Source organism: Pogona vitticeps, chromosome 2 (genome assembly GCF_051106095.1).
Source record: "Pogona vitticeps strain Pit_001003342236 chromosome 2, PviZW2.1, whole genome shotgun sequence".
Lineage (NCBI taxonomy): Eukaryota > Metazoa > Chordata > Lepidosauria > Squamata > Agamidae > Pogona > Pogona vitticeps.
Window position 1 is genome coordinate 189,550,657 of NC_135784.1, and position 7,619 is coordinate 189,558,275.

Below are 7,619 nucleotides of genomic sequence, written 5' to 3' on the forward strand. Positions count from 1 at the left end.
AGGGATACAATATACAGCCTTGTTGTACTCCTTTCCCAATTTGGAACCAATCAGTTATTCCGTATCCAGTTCTAATGGTTGCTTCCTGTCACACATATAGATTTTTCAAGAGATAAATAAGATGGTCAGGCACTCCCATTTCTTTAAGAACTTGCCATAGTTTGCCGTGGTCCACACAGTCAAAAGTTTTTGTGTAGTCAATGAAGCAGAAGTAGATATTTTCCTGGAACTCTCTGGCTTTCTCCATAATCCAGCGCATGTTAGCAATTTGGTCTCTAGTGCCTCTGCCCCTTCAAAATCCAGCTTGTACTTCTGGGAGTTCTCGGTACACATACTGCTGAAACCTACCTTGTCGAATTTTGAGCATAACCTTGCTAGCATGTAAAATGAATGCAATTGTACAGTCATTTGAGCATTCTTTGGCACTGCCCTTCTTTGGGATTGGAATGTAGACTGATATTTTCCAATCCTCTGGCCGCTGCTGAGTTTTCCAAACTTGCTGGCATATTGAGTGTAGCACCTTAACAGTGTCATCTTTTAAAATTTTAAATAGTTCAACTGGAATGCCATCACCTCCACTGGCCTTGTTGTTTATCCATGCTTTCTAAGGCCCACTTGACTTCACTCACCAGGATACCCCCCCACACACACACACAGCCAGCCTCAGCGGAATGCTATGGGGTTGGGGAAAAAACACTCAAAAACAACCCCCCAAACAGCCAGCCCCAGCGGAATGTGATGGGGTTGGGGGGAAAAACACAATCCCCCCCCACAGCCAGCTCCAGTGGAATGCCATGGGGCTAGGAAAAAACACATAAAAACACCCGCACATACATACAACCAGCCCAAACACGATGGAGCTGGGGGGAAAAAAACACACCAAAACACAAGAAACATCACAGCACAGGAGGGAAGGCAGTAAAACTGGAAAAAATAAACCAAAACCAGTTTTGATTTCTTACCTAGTCAGTGTCTTGCGCTGTATAAGGAGGGAAGGTGGTAAAAATGGTAAAAATGAACCAAAATTAGGTTTGATCTCCTACCTGGTCGGTGTCTTGGGCTGTATACGGAGGCAAGGTTGTGAAAATGGAAAAAATAAACCAAAATTAGGTTTGATCTCTTAGCTGGTTGGTGCCTAGGCCTGTATACGGAGGGAAGGCAGTTAAAAAGGAAGAAATAAACCAAAATTAGTTTTGATCTCTTACCTGGTCAGTCTCTTTACCTGTATAAGGAGGGAAGGTGGTAAAAATGCAATAAATAAATAAATAAAATAAAAATAAACCAAAATTAATTTTCATCTTTTACTTTCTCAGTGTCTTTACCTGAATAAGGAGGGAAGGCAGTAAAAACGGAAGAAATAAACCAAAGTTAGTTTTGATCCCTTACCTGGTTGGTGTCTTTAACTGTATAAGGAGGGAAGGTCGTAAAAATTGAAAAAATAAACCAAAATTAGGTTTGATCTCCTACCTGGTCAGTGTCTTGGGCTGTATAAGGAGACAAAGTTGTGAAAATGGAAAAAATAAGCCAAAATTAGATTTGATCTCTTCCTTGGTTGGTGTCTTGGCCTGTATGGGAAGGGAAGGTAGTAAAAAATAAATACATCTAAATTGAGTTTGATCCCTTACCTGGTCAGTGCCTAACCATAACATATGTTGTTTTACCTAGAAGATAGTTATGTGATACGCATTAACATTTATAAACCAGTATCTCTTTCAATTTTGCACAAGTAATTAACACTATGAATATGAAAATAAATACAAGATCAACCCAGAAAGAGAACTATTAAGCTGAACAAGTCAATAGATCCTGGCATATTAACACATTAAATGGGTAAATATTTCAGACACAATAGTCTTTGGAAACCTTCAGACTCTGAAACAATATGTAAAGAGGTCTGTTGTTAATTTCTGAACAACATAAACAAAAAGTTTTTTTCTAATTATGGTTACTAAGGAAGGAGATTAACTGAATACAATCTAATGAATGCTAGGGATGAAATACACAAATTAATCATGCAGAGTGGGCAAATGTTTCAGAAATGAAATATTCCTGTTTCATTTCCAACAACTACACCCACGGCTCCATCAGGAAGGGGGAACCCACAAAAGCATCCCCACAAATGCTACTCTTTCCTATCTACCTGGGAAGTCTGTTATTGAAATCCAGCTCACATCTGGCTGCCCCCTAACAAACCCATTGATCTCCATTAAAAAAACAACAGCAGCCTCTCAAAAGTACCACATCAACTGCCCAGCCAGACCTCAGCACCTTAAACCCACACTACCCAGGCAATGCCTTAATGTAGTTTCCAGAGCTATAGACAAAACAGGAAGCAATTCTGTCCGTTGATACAGAGTACATCTCTGCAAACTATGAACCTGAATGGCTGAGAAAGTCCATGGTTAAGCCCAGATGAAAGGTAAATGTAAGTAATTTTGAAAAGCCACTCTGCTTCCAATGGCTAACTCACTCTGCTCCCAATGGCTGTTGAAGCAGGAAAGCAGCAAGTGAGCAAAGACCAAGAGTCAAGAACTTAGAGACTGTTGCTCTAGCAATCATGTGACCTCAGAGGTCATGTGACATCTTCTCTCATTATGTCCTCAGCGGTATGTCAATAGTTATTTAAATGTCTCTCACACTCTTAAGCCCAACCAGGCTGCTTGCAAGAGTGAAATAAAAGTCTTGTCCTGTGGATCATAAATACTTCTGCATGGGCTGCTGTCGGGCTGTTTTGTTTTTGCTTTTCTTATAAGCTCATAAACGATAGGTAGTATCTCCAAATGAGCATCCATTAACTATCTTAGTTAATGACGTGGAGCTATTTACCTACTCCTTTTTAGGTCAAGAGTAAAAAATGGAATATTAGAAAATGTTGGAGAACGAATTGCCATTCAAAGCACTATTTATGTCACAGAACCCTGGTCCAAATTCAGAAAATGTTAGCACTAAAATAAATATTTCTTTTTCTTGTCCTGACTTAGGGCGCAATCCTAAGTAGCCAGGCCAGCCTTAGGCTGGCTGAACCAGACTCTCACAATTAAGAGGGAGATGCTTGTTAAAGGTACAGTGTGCTATTTCCCCCAAATGCAAGTCCTTTCTGCAGCTGCCCTGAAACCCATTGCAACACCAGTTTGCGCTATAGAAGGCTGAGCCCCTCCTAGTGCATCTGGTGCAATCAGAGTGCCCCCATGACATCTGTCTTTCTCTCATTTAGACGTCCACCCATCCCACTGTCTGAGAGAACCACAGGAGGCAGCCAAAGAAAACTTCTGTTTATTGATCTATAGGATGGCCTCACATTACTCCCTCTTCCCCCTGCCCTAGCTCATGATTAGTGGCAAGGTTAGTGACTAGAGCTGTGTAAAGTTATACTTCAAGCAAGAATCTTAGGCTGTGCTTTCCATGGGGTCCTATAGTCTGTTGTCCATCTCACACAACTCCACACAATTCTACACAGTTCAAGGCCTGGCCCTTTCACTGTCCATCTTCCTGCTCTCCTTCCTGTTTGGGTAATGTTGATTTTCTGCTTGGACTCTCCCTTCTGTTTTTACTCGTGATTGGGCAGCTTGGGTTCCTTCCACAATACTAAATTTGTGGCTTATGACTGGAGGGCCAGCTTGAATCCCTACCACTGTCAATCCACCTGCCCCTTACCTCCTGGTTCATGATTGGGGGGGCAATTTGAATCCCTCCCACCCTCGTCTCTTGGCTCATGATTGGTGGGGCCAGCTTGTATCCATCCCAGTGATATCTTGCCCCCCCCACCTCCTGACTGATGATTAGGGCACCAGCCTGTATCCATGCCAGTGTCTTCCCAGCCCCCTCAGCTTCATGAGTCATTCCATTCACACAGCTCATGATTGGCAAACCATACATTCCTTCCCACCCTTCCCATCATTATAAATGAAAATAGGATTTGTGTCCCTCCCTTTTTCCTGCAATATCCTTCCCTAAGAGCATGGACCTGAGCTACCTTGTCTAATAAATAAACTTGACTCAGGGCTGTTGTACATAGCATTTTATTGAGCAGATATCTCTCCTCAGGAGCACTCTTGTATCTTAGACAACGAGCACACAGACAGCAGAGAGACATGTGCGAAGTGCTTTTGTGTAGCTGTGCTACAGCTGATGCATAGCTGTCTGATCAGACCAGCTGCAGGACTTGGGCAGTTCAATGGCTGCAGTCACACATAGCTGGGTGTTTTTTGAGCTGCACCTGTAGCACAGCTGGCTGTTGATTCCAAATCTGGATTGAGGTAAATGTACAGGTGAAAACCATCCTTGAGCTTCGTCAGGAATTCATTTGGGGATTCTGTGGGATTTTTTAAACAATCTCATATACTCTGTGAAGATTTCACAGCCTTTGGCACTCCTAGTTTGAGGCCATGAATTACAGCATTTCTTGATGCTTTCAGCAGGCGGGCCCCAGCAAGCTTATTAGGATTGGAATCAATAAGTTAGGTTATGAGGGCTGCTGCTTCAGGCCAATCAACTGTTCCATTGCCATCGGCTATTTGTTGAACCCTATGAGTAGTATACCAGGTGTAGGTCTTAGCAAGAGCCTGGCATTTCTCGTATTTGCTTAGGAGGCTGCTCAGAAGAGTGGTAAGTAGTAATGATCTGTTGGATCAAGTCCAAGTACTTCTGAAGGGCCACTCGATATGGTGGAAGATCTTGTTTTCAGTTAAATAAATCAGCAGTGGGGAATGGGATATGTTCCAAAACTAATTTATTTCCCATTGGAAGCTCCATTAAGGGGAGAACTTTCTCCACAAGTTTAGGTGTAAAGTGATCTGGGGGCACTCCCTGTGTGGTTTGTTTAGATCAGGGGTCCCCAACCGCCGGTCCACGGCCTGGTGCTGGTCTGTGGGCTTCCTTCAACTGGGCCGCCGACATGGATCTCCACCCGCCGCCTGCACGCGTGGGGTGTGTGTCATGCTTGCGGAGGGGCATGTCATGCTTGCCCGTGGGCATGTCATGCTTTCACAGCTCCCCATTGGCTGGCTGGCGGGCCGGAGGTGCCTGCTACTGGCCACTTTGTTCTCTTGGATGGAACATTCATTCGCCCTTGTTGGTCGTGGCTTTTCGGCCCTGGCGGCAGCAGCAAACAAGCAGCAGCAGGAAAGGAAAGGGAAAGGAAGAGGGAGGGAGGGAGGGAACGAGCGACAGACCGTCAAGACTGATGGATGGATGGGCGCGAGATCTCCGTGGCAGGCTGCAAACATAAACCGGGGGGGGGGGAGGAGAGCATGCGTGAGAAGGCTGTTCTCTCGGCATCACCCCCTCCCACAGCACAGCTGGGCAGGGAGCAGAGGAGCGCCAGACGGGAGGAAGGAGAAGCGCACGGCCAAGTTGCAATCAGGGCCCCTCCTTCACCTCAGCCGCAGAGAGGACAAGGCAACAGCAGCAGTGGTAGCAGCGCCTGGAGAGGTGGCCTGACAAGGCGCTCAAGGTAAGGGCTCTGCGTCGCCCCCCTCCCTGGCACATCACTGGAACGCTTTGGAGCACCTCACCAGGTGACCAGTGAAGAGTGGCGGGGGTGGGGGGAGAGAGAGAGAGACCTAAAACCAGAAGCCCTGGTGGTGCCAAACCCCTGACCCCGCGAGCTCCGCCGCTTCAAAGGAAGAAGACTGCCGGGCAGGGAGAGGCTCCCCTTCGGGACACATCGGCGCTTTGCGGGGGCAGGCAGGACCCAGCCCCTATGAGGAGGGGAGGGTCGACGGCAGAGTTGCTCCTGTGCCTTCCAGGACCAGAGAGACAACCTGAAGCAGGGTGCTTCTGAAAGTCCCTGATGAGGAAGCCCCGTGCTCGCCAAGTAGGTGCTGCTGCTGCTCCCACTCCCGGCTGGGCTGAAATTAGAAGCCAGGAAGATTTTGAGAGTGGGTGGGCATGTCGCGCTTGTGTGCATGTGCACAAGCATGACACACCCACCCACAAGCAGAGGGGTGCCCCTGCCCCCAACTGGTCCACGCACGGAGTCCACATCTGCCAAACAGTCTGCGGTCCCAAAAAAGTTGGGGACCACTGGATTAAAGGATGGGGACAACAGGACAACATCGACCTTTCTGCAAATGCAGGTGCTTTGAATTTTGCTGGTTCTTCAGATAAAACAGTAATTCAGATAACATGGTATTAGAAACAGAGCTTTCTTAACAGAGTAGGTTGGCGAGATGAGAAAAAAGATGTATTTCCTGTATATTTTTCTTAAGAAAGGAAAGGCTATCTGTTTATTTTAACATTTAAAATAACTCAAGGCGGATTACATCATTAAAAAGACAATATTTAAAAGCTAAAAACATTAAATATACAATTATTTTAAAAGAATTAAACACATATATAAAAAACAGTAAATAAAACCAATATTAAAAATGCATTTAAAAGTGTCAAGGTACAACAATCCGTTAATAAAAAACCCTCATAGCCGTTCAGTAAGGGAAAGCCTGCCTCAAGATCTTTGCTTGTGGAAGGTCAGTAAAGATGGGGCCCGCCTGGTCTCCTGTGGGAGGGAGTTCTAGAGTCCAGGAGCAGCAACAAAGAAAGCCCTCTTCCATGTTGTTTAATGTGCATATCAGATGTCACAGGCATTAGCTTTGAAAGATTTGTGTACCTGGAGAAAAGACATTGGCTGAAATCCTGTTGCTTACCATCGTTTCACTAGAGGAGGCCCATTGAATCAGTGGGGATTTTATTATCCATTTCCTCCATAAATTCCATTGATTCAATTTGGCCTACTGTAGTTGTGACTTATTTTAGCATTTAATGGGCTTACTCTATTGTGACTACAATAAACAACAGGATTTCAGCCACTGTAAGTGAAGGAAATAGACATCAGTGTGAGGCTATGCATTGCTCTTGGAAAAGTAGCTGTGTTAGTCTGCTTCAGCAAAACAAAATCAAAATATAAATAACAGTATTGTGACACCATTAAAATTAACAAATTTATTTCAGTATGAGCTTTCATGGATTACAAACTGCTTCTTCAGACATGGCATCATATTTGATTATAAAAAACCTGTGGAGAAAAAAACATATCTAGTAAAATATTCACAATAGCATATTAAAATTGGAAAGGTTCTCAAAGATTGTGTAGTCCAACCCTCTGTTTAATGCAGGTCTTGCGACATAGGATGCACCCACAGCATCCATAAGAGATTGGTATTCACCCTCCCTTGAATATCTCCAGTGAAGAACCTCTCAAGGCAGTCTGTTCCATTGTCTTAATAGTTGTCACTTCTAAACAAGATTATTCTGTAGAAATGGGCCCAATTCCCACAACAAGGACTGGGGGAAAAGGTGGCAACTAGAGATGGATGTACTGTATTTGTATATGAATATCTCCCCACAGGTACAGAGAATGAGGGTCCAGCCCCCTGGGGCCAGACCGACCACTCATGATTCTGCTGCTGCCACAAGCTCCACGATCCATTCCTATCACTCCATTGTTCATGGTGGATTAGCCACCCCTGGCAGAAAGCGGGATGACGAGCCTCTCTGCCAGGTTGCAGAGGGGCTAATCCATTGCGAGCAATGGGGAAATAGGAAGGCACTTACTACGCACAAAAACATTGCACCTTTTTTAGTTGGCCTAACAAAAGCATCCCGCAATCTGAATTTCACAT